The sequence below is a fragment of the Bos grunniens genome, chromosome 21 (genome assembly GCF_055505025.1).
Source record: "Bos grunniens cultivar Pamir isolate PY7600 chromosome 21, Bosgru_T2T1.0, whole genome shotgun sequence".
Classification (NCBI taxonomy): domain Eukaryota; kingdom Metazoa; phylum Chordata; class Mammalia; order Artiodactyla; family Bovidae; genus Bos; species Bos grunniens.
In genome coordinates this window covers 18,160,697-18,180,105 of record NC_141185.1, presented here as the reverse complement: position 1 = coordinate 18,180,105, position 19,409 = coordinate 18,160,697, and the positions used below count along the sequence as shown (strand labels likewise).

Here is a 19,409-nt window from a genome sequence, read left to right as displayed (position 1 = left end):
ATTTGTAAATAAGTCCGTTTGCATCACATTTCACATGTAAGTGATATCATGTAATATTTGTCTTTCTCTGTCCGACTTATTTCACTCAGTATGATAGTTTCTAAGTCCATCCACATTGCAGAAAATGGCATTATTTCATTTTTTTTAAGCTGAGTAAAATTCCATTGTATATATGTACCACGTCTTCTTTATCCATTTCTCTGTCGATGAATATTTAAGTTGCTTCCATGTCTTGGTTATTGTAAATAGTGCTGCACTGAACAGTGGGGTGCACATATTTTTAATTTTTTTTTCCAAGATATAAACCTAGGAGTGGGATTGCAGACTCTACACTAGTTCTGTATTTAGATTTTTAAGGAATCTCCATACTGTTCTCCATAATGGTTGTATCAATTTACATTCCCACTAACAATATAGGAGGGTTCCCTTTCTTCACACCCTCTCCAGCATTTATTGTTTGTAAATTGTTTGATGATGGCCATTCTGACTGGTGTGAGGTGAGACCTTATTGTAGTTTTGATTTGCATTTCTTTAATAACTAGTGATGGTAGTGCATCATTTCACTTGCTTTTGGGCCATCTGTATGTCTTCTTCGGAGAAGGCAATGGCACCCCACTCCAGTAGTCTTGCCTGGAAAATCCCATGGACAGAGGAGCCTGGTAGGCTGCAGTTCATGGGGTCGCTAAGAGTTGGGCACGACTGAGTGACTTCAGTCTCACTTTTCACTTTCATGCATTGGAGAAGGAAATGGCAACCCACTCCAGTGTTCTTGCCTGGAGAATCCCAGGGACAGAGGAGCCTAGTGGGCTGCTGTCAGTGGAGTCGCACAAAGTCGGACATGACTGAAGGGACTTAGCAGCAGCAGCAGCAGCATGTCTTCTTTGGAGAAATGTCTGTTTAGATCTTCTGCCTAATTTTTTTTTTTTTTATATTGACCTTCATGAGCTGTTTGTATATTTTAGAGATTAATCCCTTGAAAGTTTCATTGTTTGTAAATATTTTCTCTTATTCTGAAGGTTGTCTTTTTGTTTATAGTTTCCTTTTCTGTGTAAAAGCTTTTAAGTTTTCTTAGAGGTCAGTTGTTTATTTTTCTTTTTATGTTCATTACTTTAGGTGGTAAATCAAAAAACTACTGCTATAATTTATGTCAGAGAGTATTCTACCTATGTTTTCCACTGAGAGTTTTAAAGTATTCATCCTTACATTTAGGTCTTTAATTCATTTTGAGTTTATTTTTCTGTATGGTGTTAGGGACTATTTAGTTTCATTCTTTTATATGTAGGTGTCCAGTTTTCCCTGCACCATTTACTTAGGAGATGGACTTTTTCACCATTGTATATTCTTGCCTCCTTTGTCATGGATTATTGACCACAGATATGTGGGTTTATCTCTTGAATTTCTATCCTGTTCCATTGATGCATATTTCTGTTTTTGTGCCAGTACCATGCTATTTTGATGACTGTAGCTTCTTAGTATAGTCTGATGTCAGAGAGCTAGATTCCTCCAGCTCTGTGTTACTTTCTCAAGATTGCTTGGACTATTCAGGGTCTTTTGTATTTCTAAACAAATTGCAAAATTTTTAACCTACTTCTGTGTAAAACATCATTGATAATTGGATAGGGATTGAAATGAATCTACAGATTTCCTTGGGTAGTATCGTCATTTTGACAATACTGATTCTTGCGATCTAAGATTATGATATATCTCTACATCTCTGTCACTTCAGTTTCTCCATCAGCATCTTATAGTTTTCAAAGTACAGGTGGTTTGCCTCCTTCGGTAGGTTTATTCCTAGGTAATTAATTCTTTGTGATGCAATAGTAAATGGAATTATTTCCTTAATTTCTTTTTCTTGATCTTTCTGGTTGTAAGGGAAAGGGAGTTAGAGAAAGAGAGGTTCAGAAGAAGAATGAGACTGGCACTTTACAGGAACAGATCACCTTTGATGAGGCGAGAAGGGGCAGCAGTCAGATTAGTGGGCTGCTGTGCTAAGTCAAGAAGAGAGTAGGTATATATATATATATATATATATATATATATATAGAAAACATATCTATGCAGAGATACATTGTTTTGAGGAGGTCTGTTTTTCCTCATGATTATTTTTGATTAGTTAGCTTTCAACAACTGGGGTAAGAAATTCCTGAGACCATTCCAGTTGAGCTATTCCAAATCCTGAAAGATGATGCTGTGAAAGTGCTGCACTCAATATGCCAGCAAATTTGGAAAACTCAGCAGTGGCCACAGGACTGCAAAAGGTAGGTTTTCATTCCAATCCCAAAGAAAGGCAATGCCAAAGAATGCTCAAACTACCGCACAACTGCACTCATCTCACATGCTAGAAAAGTAATGCTTAAAATTCTCCAAGCTAGGCTTCAGCAATACGTCAACCATTAAATTCCTGATGTTCAAGCTGGTTTTAGAAAAGGCAAAGGAACCAGAGATCAAATTGCCAACATCCGCTGGATCACGGAAAAAACAAGAGAGTTCCATAAAATCATCTATTTCTGCTTTATTGACTATGCCAAAGCCTTTGACTGTGTGGGTCACAATAAACTGTGGAAAAGTCTGAAAGAGACCACCTGATCTGCCTCTTGAGAAATTTGTATACAGGTAAGGAAGCAACAGTTAGAACAGGACATGGAACAATAGACTGGTTCCAAATAGGAAAAGGAGTACATCAAGGCTGTATATTGTCACCCTGTTTATTTAACTTATATGCAGAGTACATCATGAGAAACGCTGGACTGGAAGAAACACAAGCTGGAATCAAGATTTCTGGGAGAAATATCAATAACCTCAGTTATGCAGATGAAACCACCCTTATGGCAGAAAGTAAAGAGGAACTAAAAAGCCTCTTGATGAAGGTGAAAGAGGAGAGTGAAAAAGTTGGCTTAAAGCTCAACATTCAGAAAATGAAGATCATGGAATATGGTCCCATCACTTCATGGGAAATAGATGGGGAAACAGTGGAAACTGTGTCAGACTTTATTTTTTGGGGCTCGAAAATCACTGCAGATGGTGACTGCAGCCATGAAATTAAAAGACGCTTACTCCTTGGAAGGAAAGTTATGACCCACCTAGATAGCATATTCAAAAGCAGAGACATTACTTTACCAACAAAGGTTCGTCTAGTCAAGGCTATGGTTTTTCCTGTGGTCATGTATGGATGTGACAGTTGGACTGTGAAGAAGGCTGAGCACCAAAGAATTGATGCTTTTGAACTGTGGTGTTGGAGAAGACTCTTGAGAGTCCCTTGGACTGCAAGGAGATCCAACCACTCCATTCTGAAGGAGATCAGCCCTGGGATTTCTTTGGAAGGAATGATGCTAAAGCCAGAACTTTGGCCACCTCATGTGAAGAATGGACTCATTGGAAAAGACTCGGATGCTGGGAGGGATTGGGGGCAAGAGGAGAAGGGGATGACAGAGGATGAGATGGCTGGATGGCATCACTGACTCGATGGACGTGAGTCTGAGTGAACTCCGGGAGTTAGTGATGGACAGGGAGGCCTGGTGTGCTGAGATTCATGGGGTCACAAAGAGTTGGACACGACTGAGCGACTGATCTGATCTGATCTGATCTGAGACCACCAGAGACTGGGATTGGCTAGGAGCTGAACATAATCATTCTTAATGTCCATTCCTTTCTTTGGGGGAGAAAGTTCTTTATTCTGTATAGAATGGTGGGGATGACCTGAAGGGGAGTTTTAACTCCAAACTATTCTGAGCCATGTAGCTTTCCTTCACTGGTAGTGTATAGAAATGAAAGAAATTTCTGTGTATTAATTCTGTATCCTGCAAATTTATCAAATTCATTGATGAATTTTAGTAGTTTTCTGGTAGCATCTTTAGGAATTCTATGCATAGTATCATGTCATCTGCAAACAGTGACAGCTTTATTTATTTTTTTCCAATTTGGATTCTTTTTTATTTCTTTTTCAGCTCTCACCACTTTTATTCAGCATAGCTTTGGAAGTCCTAGCCAAGGCAATCAGAAAATAAAAAGAAATAAATAGAATTCAAATTGGAAATGAAGAAGTAATACAACTCTTGTTTTAATTTTTCCCCTTTATCTTCGAGATCTCTTTGAATGCTACACTCCTTTGGTGGAATTGTAACTAAAGCATAGTGTAGCACAGAATATGCTTAATAGTTATAACTTGCTATAAATGAATTATGTAGATAAAATCATCCTATCACCAACTTTATATAATTTCAGTTAAATTTCATACTTTACTATAAATATTGTTTGATTATTTTAATATCCAGTTGTGCTTCAGAGATCACTACAGGGAATGTATATGTTATAACTTAATAGGATATTTAAATATAATTTCATTTATTTATGAGGGCAATGAATACTCAAATAAAAAGAAAAATGATTACTGGAAATTCTTCTAATTAGCTTATATAAATTTCTTTGAGTTTATATCCTACTTTTATCATTCTTATATTTTTGTGAAACATTCTACAAGGGAAAAAGGATTCAAAACAAATTACAGAATTTCTAAGGAGGTTAAAATTTTGCTTTTTACAAAACATTTTACATTTTTTCTAATGCTTATAACATTAATACATCAATCAAGTTTTTAATAAACTTATCTGGAATCCTGGAAAAACAACTTAAACCTCATATGATTTATAGCATGAGGCCCAGAAAATATGTCACAACTATTCTACTAGAAAGTACAAACAGATACTATGAACCACTAATTTTATTTACAAGGAAGGTGGATTTATTCATGGATATTAAGATGATCAGATAACCACACTAGAAGAAAAAATAATGGACACAATATCATAATTGTGATGACTTTTCAGAGATATATCAGAAATAGTTTCATTCAAATCAAGCTAAAAACATTACTAAATAATCAATCATCTTTGTATCTTATAATATAATTTTAGTATTAGTAAATCTTACTACTAAGAAAGACTCCAATTCCATTTCCAGAAGTTATAAAACTTCCAATTCCTTTCCGAGAATTCTCTAAGATGGTGTGTAGGGAGTGCTTATTCTCTCATGATTATCTTGGATTCTGTGTTCTTACTTTCATGTGTTTAGTTTATAGCTCATCTCAGCATCCAGGTAATGCTATCCATTTCTTGCCTATCAATTTTGCCAAAAAAAAGTGGTACTCAGACTGTTTAGTAACTAATAAGAAGCAAACAAGCAAACACACAATCTAATAAACAAATATCCATCAAGTCTTTTTGTTCCATATCACAGGCTTTTGCTGTAGTGGAAAGTGGTCAATCCTCCAACTTCGGTGGTTTATAAAATAAAGTTATTTTTACTCCATGCTGAATGCCCATCTCAGGTTAGCTACAGCTCTATTTGACACCCTTTTTTCCCCCAGACACAAGCTGCCAGAATAGTTCCCATCAAGAATATTTCAAAAGGCAGAAGGGAAAAGAGCTGAGTCAAGCACATCTTGGTTTGTGTAACTTCTAGTTAGAAATGATTCATTATTTTGCTCATATTGCATTGTCCAAAGTAAACCCTGTCAAAGCTGTTCATACCTGAGTTTCAACAGGGTTGGAAAATATGATCCTCCTGTATGGAACGCCACTGAATAATTGAGAACAAGTAATCCACACTTCAATGAGGAAGGGTACTAGGGAGAAGCTATCTTAACAAGCAAATAATTTAACTGTGATATGCTACTCCACATTATGTTTCAAACTCTCCTCCTCTTATTGGGTTCTCTATTTCTTCCCATTCAAATTCTCTTTTCATTCTATCCTTACTAAATTTCCCTCAAGAAAATGTAGCATTTTCTCCTCAATTATTCAATAGAATATGCTGTGAACTATTTAGTGAGAGTAGTTCTATGCTTAGTTGAGTACATGGGATTTTCCGCTTACTGTTAAAAATTACATATATATAGGAAGAAATGCAAAAATATAGTTGCAAACGAATTTTATTATAGTCCAAAGGGAGAAATGCAAAATATATTTGAACATCTGTATATCTCTACTGTAATTCTACTAAAATTTACACTTTAAAAATGATAATTTTTAAATGATATAAAAATATTAGATCAGATCAGATCAGTCACTCAATCGTGTCTGACTCTTTTCGACCCCATGAATCGCAGCATGCCAGGCCTCCCTGTCCATCACCAACTCCCAGAGTTCACTCAGACTCACATCCATCGAGTCAGTGATGCCATCCAGCCATCTCATCCTCTGTTGTCCCCTTCTCCTCCTGCCCCCAATCCCTCCCAGCATCAGAGTCTTTTCCAGTGAGTCATCTCTCCACATGAGGTGGCCAAAGTACTGGAGTTTCAGCTTTAGCATCATTCCTTCCAAAGAAATCCCAGGGCTGATCTCCTTCAGAATGGACTGGTTGGATCTCCTTGCAGTCCAAGGGACTCTCAAGAGTCTTCTCCAACACCACAGTTCAAAAGCATCAATTCTTTGGCGCTCAGCCTTCTTTATAGTCCAACTCTCACATCCATACATGACCACAGCAAAAACCATAGCCTTGACATATAAAAAATATATTAAAAATACATATAAAAATATATATGATTATAAATATATACATGTGGTAATTCTAAATTGGTTAGCCATTTTTAAATGTTTAAGATGTTCCTGACTTCAACATCACACATATGTAAAATCTTAAAATACAATTTTTCATGTAAACTCATTTGTTTTCACCTTTTTAATAATGCATGATGATTGATTGATTTGGTTGATCTTAGCACTTATATATTTTGCTGCTAAGTCTCTTCAGTCGTGTCCAACTCTGCGACCCCATGGACTGCAGCCTACCAGGCTTCTCCGTCCATGGGATTCTCCAGGCAAGAAAACTGGAGTGGGTTGCCATTTCCTTCTCCAATGCATGAAAGTGGAAAGTGAAAGTGAAGTCGCTCATTCGTGTCAGACTCTTAGTGACCCCATGGACTGCAGCCTACCAGGCTCCTCCATCCATGGGATTTTTCCAGGCAACAGTACTGGAGTGGTGTGCTGTTGCCTTCTCCAAATAATATGGAATATGATATGTATTATTTGACATGGGCTAAAAGAAAAACTGGAGTACTAATAAGGAAAACTTTAGCAGTAATGAATAACACCTTCAGAGTCATAGAGCAATAGTAATATTTCCAGTTTAAACCTTACATATGTTTTACGTTTACACAAAATGAAAAGAAAGAATACAAAAATCAGTCCCAGAAATTTGTTCTTTCCTTGATTATTTGCATTATCAAAATTCTGAGCTATGTTGACATCAATCATTTATGTGAGTCCATTAGCAAAAAGATCCTCTAACAGGAGGGCAAGAATCTATATCAATGTAGCCATATGTATGTGTGGATGTTCATATGTGTTTATATGTATCCATATCTACCTATCTCTATCTGTGTCTTTCTATATCTACATCCATATCTGTTTAAATCTGAAAAAAAGGAAACCAAAATCAGAACTGCAGTCATGGCAAATATGAAGTCAAAATTAATGGGCAAAATATTTTTATACTTCAATTCATGTCAAATTGGGGGCGAACTGCATCTGCAAATAATTGGTTGACAGTTTCTGTTTAAATTTTTATTACAAGGCCAGCTTTTTCTGTTGACTTCTTTCTGAATGCTGGGGTTTATTTATGCTGCACAGCACTCTATGATGAATGCAAAAGTGAAATGCCTGGGGGAAATCAACTGTCAAACTGAATTCAGACATTATAGTTTCTATGATGTCAAAAAAAGTCAGGACTGTCACACCCAGACACTTGTAAGTTTGGAAAAACATGTTTTTGCTGCTTTTTCTTCTTAGGTTTTAACAGTTTTCAAATGCTGAAGTACACAGTACCCTCTCAGCTGTACTAGTTTTGTATGCAGTGGGGCTGTGGGAAGTGATTAAGGCCATTGGATTTTGTGTGTTGTACATTTACTTGTATCCATAGGGCAGTGATGGAAGAAAATGACAAAGAACAAGGATTTTATATCACCTTCAAAAATTGTCCTGCTGTGCATTCTCCTTCCCAGCACACAGCACAGGGGCATGAACTCCCGGCTTTCCCAAAAGCATTTTGCAGATTTACTGTTGCTTTAAACAATATTTTAAGAAGAAAGTACTTAAAGTTCTGGATGCTATCTAGATGAAAATATAAGCAAAATATACATGGAGAAAAGAAAAACAAAAGATCTAATCATACTAAAATTGAACTTTTATTCATCAGTTTGGACAGAATGGTTTTCTGCTTTCTATTTGTTTTCAATATTTGTGAGGAAGCAACCAAATGCACATCCTATAATCTTATTTTTATATATATGTGTATATATATATATATATAAACATCTTAGATTATATATAGCATAAGCATGTGCTGTGCTGTCCTTAGCCTCTCAGTCATGTCCAACTGTTTGCGACCCTATGAACTGTAGCCTGCCAGGCTCCTCTGTCCATGGGACTTTCCAGGCAAGAATACTGGAGTGGGATGCCATTTCCTACTCCAGGGGATCTTCCCAACTGAGTGATCGAACCCAGGTCTCCTGTATTGCAGGTGGATTCTTTACCAGCTGAGCTACTAGGGAAGCCCAACGTAAGTACAGATATCCATAATATGACTGTCTATCTATCTATTTATATTTGTTAGGCATTCCATCAAATCTCTCCTCTAAGTGACCTGTTAAGGACTCTTAACATAAGTCAGTTACTATAACTTAAAACGGGTTTCCTTCACCTCTAAATAGGCATTTTGCCAGGACAACAAAGCTCAGTTTCCCCAAATGGTGTCTGTGCAAAAAAGATGAATTAATAAACAGCATTTTAAATATAGATCCTATAAAGTAAGCTTTGCGACAATGTTGCTTACCATAGGGGTTTTCTATTCGTGGTACTGTTTAAGATGGGTGACCAAAACGGTTTTAAAATTATGAAATAAAAACACTATCATAATTTAGGCTTATATAATTGTCAGGTTTCTAGTTTCTGCTGTTCAGTTTCTACTAACACACATTCCTTCTTTTCCTTTTACTCAGAGGTCTGTCTTCTGTTTCATCCAACCATCTTTTCATCTATCCATCTGTTACCAATTATTTGGTTACATCAGTGTTTTATTGGTCATCTTCTGCTAACTGCTGAGCAATCCCTCCTGCCTCCATCCAGGAATATAAAAATGCTTATGAATGACACTTAGGCACCAAGATGTAAAATAAAGCTATTACTCACATAGAAAATAGCAAAAAGATTACCCAAAGAGAAGGGCTCAGATTTAACCAGTGTGGAACAAGATGAGGAGTACAGAATGAGCAGAGTAGTAGAGTCAGAGGGAGACAAATGGTTTTGCATTTTTAATTGTGTTCAGAGGAGATCATGGTTTGGGGTGATCTGGGTCTCATGTGGTTTGAAATTTCAAGGGATCCCAAGGGGAGAAAGAAAAACGGGCTTCCTTTCAGATTGCACAGATGTGGGGCAAAGAATAAAGGTGAATTTGAGGGCTTGAAAACTCTCAGAGGCCAAATATCCATAATGGAGTCTCTTTCTTTAATACAAGTGACACTTTGATTGCTGTTCCATGATGCTAGGCTTGATCTTGCTCCTATACCCAGTCAGAATAATCTCATTCTTCTTTTTAGATCCCTTTCTGATATAGGAAAGTCAGTCCGTCCAAAGTCAGTCGGCTATTGCTCTGGTTTTGGTCTGATTGAGTAGTCATTATGGGAAATGTAAACTGTTTACTTTTCAATCCATTTTAAGCTGAGGATTCTGATTGACCCAGAAAGACACTGATTAAGGGGGTAATTGTAGCAGTTCTAATGGAATTTGGCTAGAGAAACAAGAAATAGATATATGCTTCATATCTTTCCACTGACCCTTCCCCCACCTCATCCTCCTCATGCCTGGAAAATTTTGATAGAAGTTATAGAATAAAAGTAAAACAGTAAGAGGAGAGAAAAATAGCATTTCTCTTTTAAATCTTGGTCAGTGCCAGTGCTAGAACAAATGACTGCCTCTGCTTAATCTTAAATCTCACCAATTTTCAGCCACCTTCATAGTACAAGAAATTAAATGATGGCTAAAATATTAATGAAGTGTTTATGTTCATTTTAAATATATTTCTCATAAGTTTAGTTCAAATATGTTTAAATTTTAATTTATCCACAAGATTGCTGCTAAGTTGCTAAGTCATGTCAGTCCTGTCTAACTCTGTGCGACCCCATAGACGGCAGCCCACCAGGCTCCGCCGTCCCTGGGATTCTCCAGGCAAGAACACTGGAGTGGGTTGCCATTTCCTTCTCCAATGCATGAAAGTGAAGTCGCTCAGTCATGTCCGACTCTTAGCGACCCCATGGACTGAATGAAGCCTTCCAGGCTCCTCTGTCCATGGGATTTTTCAGGCAAGAATACTGGAGTGGGTTGCCATTGCCTTCTCTGATCCACAAGATTAGTTGTTGCAATAAAAGGAATTTTCATTATTTATTTTTATTATTGGTTTCCTTCTAGCTTTACATTTTAAGGGTTGATACTCACTGATTTTTTTATCCCAATTCCATTATGGGGTTTATTCAAAATTTTCAATGAATTCTCTTTTTTTCTCTTTTAATTCTAAGTTCCTGTACCCCTCCATGACCTAAAATGAGTAAGAAAATGCCTCTTTCCTATCCAAGTTGTTAAAATCAGTAAAGTATAGGTCATGAAGACAAGAGGTATATTCATCTCATGGGTAGCTCTGTTTACATACAGACATATTGTAGAAAGGGCTTTCCTGGTGGCTCAGGCAGTAAAGAATCTACCTGCAATACAGGAGACCAGGATTCGATCCTTGGGTTGGGAAGATTCCCTGGAGAAAGGAATAGCTACCCATTCCAGTATTCTCGCCTGGGTAATTCACGGACAGAGGAGCCTGGTGGATTGCAGTCCACAGGGTCACAAAGAGTCAAACATAACTTAGTGACTGAACAACAACATATTGCAGAGAAATATTTCAGTTGTTACTGGATTAGAAAGAGAGAAGAAAGATCAAAACAATTAGCCTCAAAGATCGTATATTTCTACAAAAGAAGGCTTCCCTGGTGGCTCAAATGGTAAAGAATCTGCTTGCAATACAGAAGACCTAGGATTGATCTCTGGATCAGGAAGATCCCTTGGAGAAGAGAATGGCAACCCACTCCAATATTCTTGCCTGTAAAATTCCATGGACAGAGGACTCCCAGAGGAGCCTGGTGGGCTGCAGTCCGTAGGGCTGCAAAAAGTCAGACACAACTGAGTGACTAACACTTTCACTTTCTTTCACTTTTAAGTCATTCTTAATTTTATATTTATATAGCAAATCTTCCTATTTTAACAACATTTATCTTCCTTTAATGTGTTACCATAGCTCTATTCTCAGAGCTGGAATATTTTAGGAACATTACTTTCTCATCGTGTTTAATTCTAGCTTTATAAATTAAATGTTCATTAAGACTTTTACTTTCCATATTTTTCAGAGAAAACGATATTGGTCTGTATACAATATTGGTCTGTATAGGCTAATTTCCCATCATTTATTCATTAAAATACCCACTGTAGTTGAATACACTGAAACTGAGACATGACTCTAAGGATTATTTCCATCATGCTTTACTGCTTGATCAGGAAAGCGTTTGACAATGGGGTAAATAAAAATTCAATTTTCTTCTAAGTGCTACGCTCTGTCCATATGTTGTAATACGATGTGGCTGTTAGTGGAATTTTTAATCATATTTAGTAAAGGAACACAGGGTGTCTGTATCTTGCTCTGCTACAATAAAACTTTCTCCACGTTGGCTTTTGTTGTTGTTGTTCAGTTGCTAAGTCGTATCTGACTCTTTGTGACCCCATGGACTACAGCACACCACGCTCTTCAGTCCATGGATTTCCCAGGCAAGAATACTGGAGTAGTTGCCATTTCCTTGTCCAAGGGATCTTACTGACTCAGGGATCAATATAAGCATATTCATTGCCAACTCTAATCCTAACCTAGTTTGTCATGTAACAGGGAACAAAGAAAAAAGTGTATTTCTTAGGCTCTACAGAAGAGAGAACCTTATATGTGTATCAGGTTCTGCCAACAGAGGCACCAGGAGCGAACCTAAGGAAGAAAATGTGAAACATTTCATAGTAGTTGTTTTCTACCAAAAACACCCTGGACAATTCTTTTTGTAAGAGATCTTTACACACAAAGATTAAGAAGGAAAGGAAAACTTAGTGCTTCAGTGATAGATAGACCAGTGTTCAGTGTTGATCTGCCAGGCAAGGTGGGCTAACAGTCTGAGACCATACACTCCCCATTGCCAATTTAATTCATGCCAGCAGCTAGATTAGAACTTTAAACAGTGATGAGCAACTCCTAAGTGGTTAGGTAGGGAGGATGAGGAGGAGCCAAAAGGAAAAAGGATAAAGAATCTCTTAAATGAAGAGACAACAGAGAGAAACATATGTGAACGTTTAACATGTACTGGCCCCACAGCATGTTTAAGGGGGCATGATATTACATTTTCTTTTCTGTTCAGTAGATCAGAGAGGGGGATAGAAATCAACAGGCCTCCTCATTTTGCAATAAGTGGTTAAGCTGTAATGTCCTTCCTGGGGATCTCAAGTATTAAAAGAGGACTTGTAAAGAATAAAAAGACTCTCATTGAAAAATGGCTTTAAAAATGAAAAGCAGTGCCATGACAGAGAGTTCCTACCACAGAGACTGCACATAAATTATGATTGGCTACACCACCACTGAAAGGTTGGAAACTTCTGATCTGCTCATCAGTTCAAGGTGCGTATAGTTTTCAAGACTGTACAGCTTGAATTTTGAGTTTTTTTTAGTACATTAATTTTCATCAATTATAAAAATTATTGTTTTCCCAAAGTTCACATTTTAATAGTTAAATTAAGTGTGCAATCTAGCATTATTCAGATAAATTTAAACAAGGCCAGTTTTGAGAGGTCTTTAATTATGCAAACATTTTAAAGCATTATACTAGTTTCTAGGGAATGCCTAAAATAGGAAACAAAATAAGACCAATACTACTTATAAATCTTAAAGAGATAGTAATACTAGACCACCTTCCCTGTCTTCTGAGAAACCAAACTGACTGGTTCAAAATTGGAAAAGGAGTACATCAATTACATATTGTCACCCTGTTTATTTGACTTCTAAGCAGAGTACATCATGCAAAATTCCAGGCTGGATTACTCACAAGTTGGAATCAAGATTGCTGGGAGAAATATCAACAACCTCAGATATGCAGATGATACCACTCTAATGGCAGAAAGTGAAGAGGAACTAAAGAGCCTCTTAATGACAGTGAAAGAGTGAAATCTGAGCAAAAGTGGAGATAGTGAAGGACAGGAGAGCCTGGCATTCTGTAGTCCATGGGTCTACACTATAGAGTAAAAAAAGCTGCTTAAAAGTCAACATTCAAAAATATAAGATCATGGCATCTGGTCCCATTACTTCATGCCAAATAGAAGGGGGGAAAGTGGAAGCAGTGACAGAATTAATTTTCTTGGGCGCCAAAATCACTGGAGATGGTGACTGCAGCCATGAAATTAAAAGACACTTGCTCCTTGGAAGGAAAGCTATGACAAACAGCGTATTAAAAAAGCAGAGACGTAATTTTGCCAACTAGAGTTCATAGGGTTCATAATTTTGCCAACTAAGGTTCATAGTTAAAATTGTATTTTTTCCAGTCGTCATGTGCAGATATGAGAGCTTGACCATAAAGAAGACTAAGCACTAAAGAATTGATGTTTTTGAATTGTGGTTCTGGAGAAGACTCTTGAGAGTCCCTTGGACTGCATCAAACCAATCAATCCCAAACGAAATCAACCTTGAATATTCACTGAAAGGACTGATGCTGAAGCCGAAGTTCTAACCCTTTGGCCACCTGATTCTTAGAGCCGATTCACTGGAAGACACCTGATGCTGGGAAAGATTGAGGGCAGGAGGCAGAGGGGGTGGCAGAGGATGAGATGGTTAGATATTAATAGCATCACCAACTTCATGGACATGAATTTGAGCAAACATGGAGATAGTGAAGGACAGGAGAGCCTGGCATGCTCTAGTCCACGGGATCCAAAAGAATTAGATATGACTTAGCAAGTGAACAACAGCACCACTTAGAAATCAGAATCATTTTTTATAAGAAACAAGTAGTTTAAATTAGTAATCATCAAGAATATGAAAAAAATCACAATATTTTAGAAGTTTCTTATGTAGCTTATCATATTCGATATTTTAAAATAGCAGTAACTGCTCAAGACGTACATGTACCTTTCCATGATGAATGCTCCAGAGAACCAATCATTTAGCCAGGTGTCATTTACACACTTAGGTTTCCTTTTCTAAGCATTTTTGTGACTATATTCTGAATAGCCTAATCAGACCTAGTGTGGGTAGATTGTATTACCATTTAGATTATATCTTTATATACATACACAGCTGTGGACACAGTTTAAGGATAGAGAATGCATGAATTCAGATGTAAATATGAATACTCACATATATTCATAGGCATCATCCTTTCCTTACATTTTCTTAGTGAAATTTTTCAGATAAAGAGAAACACATGTCCAATCCCCTAAAAGACCGTTATTCCTCTTTGTAACAGTTATCAATACTTTTTGTGTTCATTTGAATGGGTTAATCTCTAGATAGCATTTATATGCTATCAAACTAACTCAGTAGATTCAATATTAATAGTCTAGAGATGATTTTTTTAATTTGGAATTTTTAGTGAATAACTTGAATAAACTGATTTGGAAAAAACTGTTAAGATTTGTTGGCAGTATCAAGCAACATTATATTTTTTTTTCCAAAGATGTAGGAAAAAATGTAGGAAAAAATTTTTTCCAATGTAGGAAAAAATAATTTGTAAACTGTTCTGGATAAGCTGTTTGATTCTTTTCACAAACACTGGAGAAGGAGAGGCTTTCAGTAACTCTCTACTCTCATCTTTGGTTCTCCCCAACCTTTTAATGGCACAACTAACAGATGTGGGAAAAGTGGAAACATCTATCCTTCTATCAGGACTACAATTCCCAGCTCATATGTGAGAAAGGGAGAGTTCAGACTTCCAGACAGCATACGGAAAATACCATATTGAATTTTAATGTCTACTGTTTTTGATTTTCCAGAACAATTCTAACTGCATTGTTCTTATAAGCATCATATTGACAACAGTGGCTCCAAGTTAGCTCGTTGAAGCCAGGCCAAGAAGCATCCTAAATTATTAGTCACACACCTTATCCCTTGAAACAGTTATATAATTTAACAGAATTTGATTAATACTATTTACTTTTTACCTTTGCATATAGTAAGTGACTTAAAAATATACTAATTTTTTTGTAAGGGCAAAAATTAGCTGATGAATACCAAGAGATTTTACAATGTATGCCTCACACAAGAGTGACCCCTTGATGACTATTATGTGCCCTTCTTCTTGTCATATTACACATAGGATAGAGACTAGAATTTAGTCAAGTAGATATTCTTCCATAATAACTTCCAAATTCTTTACAGCTTTTCTCTCAGATTAAATCTTTGATATCCCTGGAATTGGTAAGATTTCATTTTTTTAAAAACTATAGATAACTACTTGGCCCCCAAAATGTCTAACCTTTCTCATTGTCCAAGGGTACCTCTCTCATGCATGGTGTTTATTTATAAGTCTGTTTTTTTGGGCTTTCTAGTATGTATAAGCATTTTATCTATCTATTCTTTCACTGTTTTCAAGCTGTCTCAATTGCTGTAACTCTGCAGTGGTCCTTCAAGCTACATAAAGCTCTCAGAGAGAAGTTAGTCCTTTCCCTCTAATCACGTTCCTTTCACAGCCCCTACAATACCTATTTCTAACCATTACTATACATCTCAAAGCTCTTGCCTGGCCACTTTCCCCACTACACTCGGCAGAATACCTTGAATCCCACTTAATAGAGAACATAATGGCTTCCAGGCTTTCCACCTCCAAATGGATCAGCATCATCAATCATCCTTACAGCCTTTCTTCCAGTTTGAGTAGAGGAGATGTTACTGCCATTTATAGCAACAACTATGAGTATAGATTGAATTCCATCTCTTCCCATTTTCCCAGGTACTATATACCATTAATTAAATTCTCTTCTCATTTTTTATCTTCTGTTCAATATATTTTGCCTCATTTTTTGATAATAAGATTGGTGATTTTCCCTTATTTTAAAAAGTAATATATTTTAAGAATAAGATAGAGGAAAAAATACAAAAAATATGTTTATGAGTATAACATCTTACAAAGTTTACATGTACTCTAAATTATGTTGTACACACAGTTTTTATCAGTATAGATAAATTTAGGTCATAAATATCCTTTTAATATAATACATGGGCCCTTCTATAGATAATTACAGCTTATGAATGCATATATATCCCTTTTGGTTTTATAACATTTTGAAAATAATGCAAGTGCTTTTTTTTTTAACAGATATAAGTATAATGAAAATTTACTCTTCTTCCTACTCTACAGAGTTATCTTGTGAATACATATGTATATGAATTGGTATAATCCCATTCTTATCAACACAGATAGATTAATATATGCTCTGTGATATATATTACTGTTTTTAATTAAATACTTTATCTTGATAATTTTACATTTCAGGTTTTACATGTACGAAATGGTCGATATTTCCTAATATATGCATACTATCCCAAACTATATTAACTACTCACCTGTTTTTTCCTTCCCATCCTCTACCATGTCCATTATTTCTTTGATTCATTCTCTTACTTCTGCCAATGTTTCATAAAATTAAAATTAAAATTTCTGTTTTCAATGGATATAACTTTTCTGCACTACTCCAGTACTAATCAGTGGTTACTCACAAATCTCCACAGCCAACTCAATCCACTTTTTACATTTAGCCTTATGATAACTAACTAGAAATTGTTTAATACCATGGGCATATGAAAATCAACATTTCTAAACAAGAATGAATTGTTTTCTCTAAATCTGAGTCTAGTGTTATTTATTAATCAATTCTGTTCTTATCATATTCATGCTTTGGTAAAAGTTACTCTTATTGATCTAGTTACCTAAGCCAAAAAGGGAAATCATATTTGAATCTCCTCTATTACAGTCGATCATGAATGAACTACAGCAGGTTCCTCAGTGCCATCCAGATATATCCCCTCTGATATCTCCTTGCTCTTACTGTTTTATTTTCCTCTTCACTTATTTCTAAACTTAAAACGTGAAGTGACCATTTTAATTGGTCTCTCCAAAGCCATTCAGTATCTTCCACTCTAATATTTCAATGGTATAGAGTGATTTTCTTAAATGTTAAGTTGATTCTGTTACTTCTATGCACAGAGTCATTTCTCAGAATTATTTTCTTCAATATAAAGCAGACATTTTCAATTTTACATGGAAAAAAAAATTCTGTGGCAGTAGAACTATAAAGGTATTCCTCCAAGCCTGTGCTCTGGCTCTGTGCTCTAGGTATCACTGTGAAGGGAGTAGGTTACCTATCATGCGTGTGCTCAGTCACTTCAGTCATGTCTGACTCTTTGTGACCCTTTGGACTGTAGCCCCCAGGCGCCTCCGTCCATGGGATTCTCCAGGCAAGAATACTGAAACGGGTTGCCATGTCCTCCTCCAGGGATCTTCCTGACCCAGGGATTGAACATCCGTCTCTTACGTCTCCTGCATTGGCAGGAAGGTTGTTTACCACTAGTGACACCTGAGAAGCCCTTTCATCTCACTTTAAAATAGGTTATTCTGAATTATTATGATGGGCTCAGTCTACTCACATGAGATTTTAAAAGAACAGGAAAGCAGGAGAGAGATACAGATGAAGAATGAGTCATGGAGAGAAGGTAGAAATGGAAGTCAGAGATCCTCAAAGCCTGAGAGGAACTGAACCCTACATTGCTGAAGGGGGTGACATGGAAGACATGAAAAGCAATGTGGGCACTATATAGGAAAAAAGCCTGACAGCAAAAAAAGGGGACCCAGTCTTACAACCATGAAAAACCAGATTCTGCCTATTTATAAGGAACTTAGAAGATGCTGGAGAGGGTGTGGGGAAAAGGGAACTCTCTTACACTGTTGGTGGGAATGCAAACTAGTACAGCCATTATAGACAACAGTGTGGAGATTCCTTAAAAAACTGGAAATATAACTGTCATATGACCCTGCAATCCCACTGCTGGGCATACACACTGAGGAAACCAGAAGGGAAAGAGACACATGTACCCCAATGTTCATCGCAGCACTGTTTATAATAGCCAGGACATGGAAGCAACCTAGATGCCCATCAGCAGATGAATGGATAAGAAAGCTGTGGTACATATACACAATGGAATATTACTCAGCCTTTAAAAAGAATACATTTGAATCAGTTCTAATGAGGTGGATGAAACTGGAGCCTATTATACAGAGTGAAGTAAGCCAGAAAGAAAAACACCAATACAGTATACTAACGCATATATATGGAATTTAGAAAGAAGGTAACGATAACCCTGTATGTGAGACAGCAAAAGAGACACAGATATATTGAACAGCCCTTTGGACTCTGTGGGAGAGGGTGAGGGTGGGATGATATGGGAGAATGACATTGAAACATGTAAATTATCATATATGAAATGAATCACCAGTCCAGGTTCGATGGATGATACAGGGTGCTCGGGGCTGGTGCACTGGGATGAGCCAGAGGGATGGGATGGGAAGGGAGGTGGGAGGGAGGTTCAGGATGGGGAACACATGTAACCCATGGCAGATTCATGTCAATGTATGGAAAAGCCAATACAATATTGTAAAGTTAAATAAATTAATTAAAAAAAAAGAAGATGATCCTTTATAGACCTTCTTATCTTTCCTGAGAGGAGCCCAGAAGGCTAACAACAGCTTGGTATGGGCTTTATAAAACCTAGAGCAGTAACACCAATCAAGCAGACCCTAACTTCTGACCTATAGAATTGTGAAATATTAAGTTGTGCTTCTAAATTTGTGATAATTTTTTACAGCAGAAATAGAAAATTAGTACACATTCATAATCTTGACTTCAAACTTTATTCCTGATCACTGCCCTTTCTCCATTTTACTGTGAAGTAATCTCAAATACTTTATGTTCCCATATTACCAGGCTCTTTAATATTTCAATATCCTTGATTTTTCTAACCTTTCTTATTGTATCTGGGTAATTTCTACGAACTCATCACACAATTCATCATAGCTAACATCTCTTCCAAAAACCTACCTGAACTACCAAGTCTGTTGAGTTCTCCACTTATATCTTCCCATACACTGATTTATTTCCATCAAAACACTTAAGGGCATCCTCTGGTAATTATCAACTTGTGTGTCTCCCCATCTTTGACTATAAGCTCCTTGAAGACAAAGACTATAAATCTGTTAACTGCTTAGGCCCAGCACAAAGCACAAGACAGAATTTATGCAAAATAAA

At 36.7% G+C, this 19,409-nt stretch overlaps 1 long non-coding RNA gene across 6 annotated transcripts in view; it reads right to left on the bottom strand.

Moving 5' to 3' along the window:
• The window catches only part of LOC147349191 (uncharacterized), a 284,621-nt gene that overhangs the window by 48,562 nt on the left and 216,650 nt on the right, over positions 1 to 19,409 (bottom strand). For 5 of the 6 annotated variants that reach the window (XR_015149553.1, XR_015149555.1, XR_015149545.1 and 2 more), the window contains one exon: positions 4,836 to 6,491. The exons of the other annotated variant lie outside the window; for it this stretch is intronic. This is a non-coding gene — a long non-coding RNA (uncharacterized LOC147349191). Of the gene's footprint in view, positions 1 to 4,835; positions 6,492 to 19,409 lie in introns of those variants that run through there. 6 annotated transcript variants of the gene reach the window in all.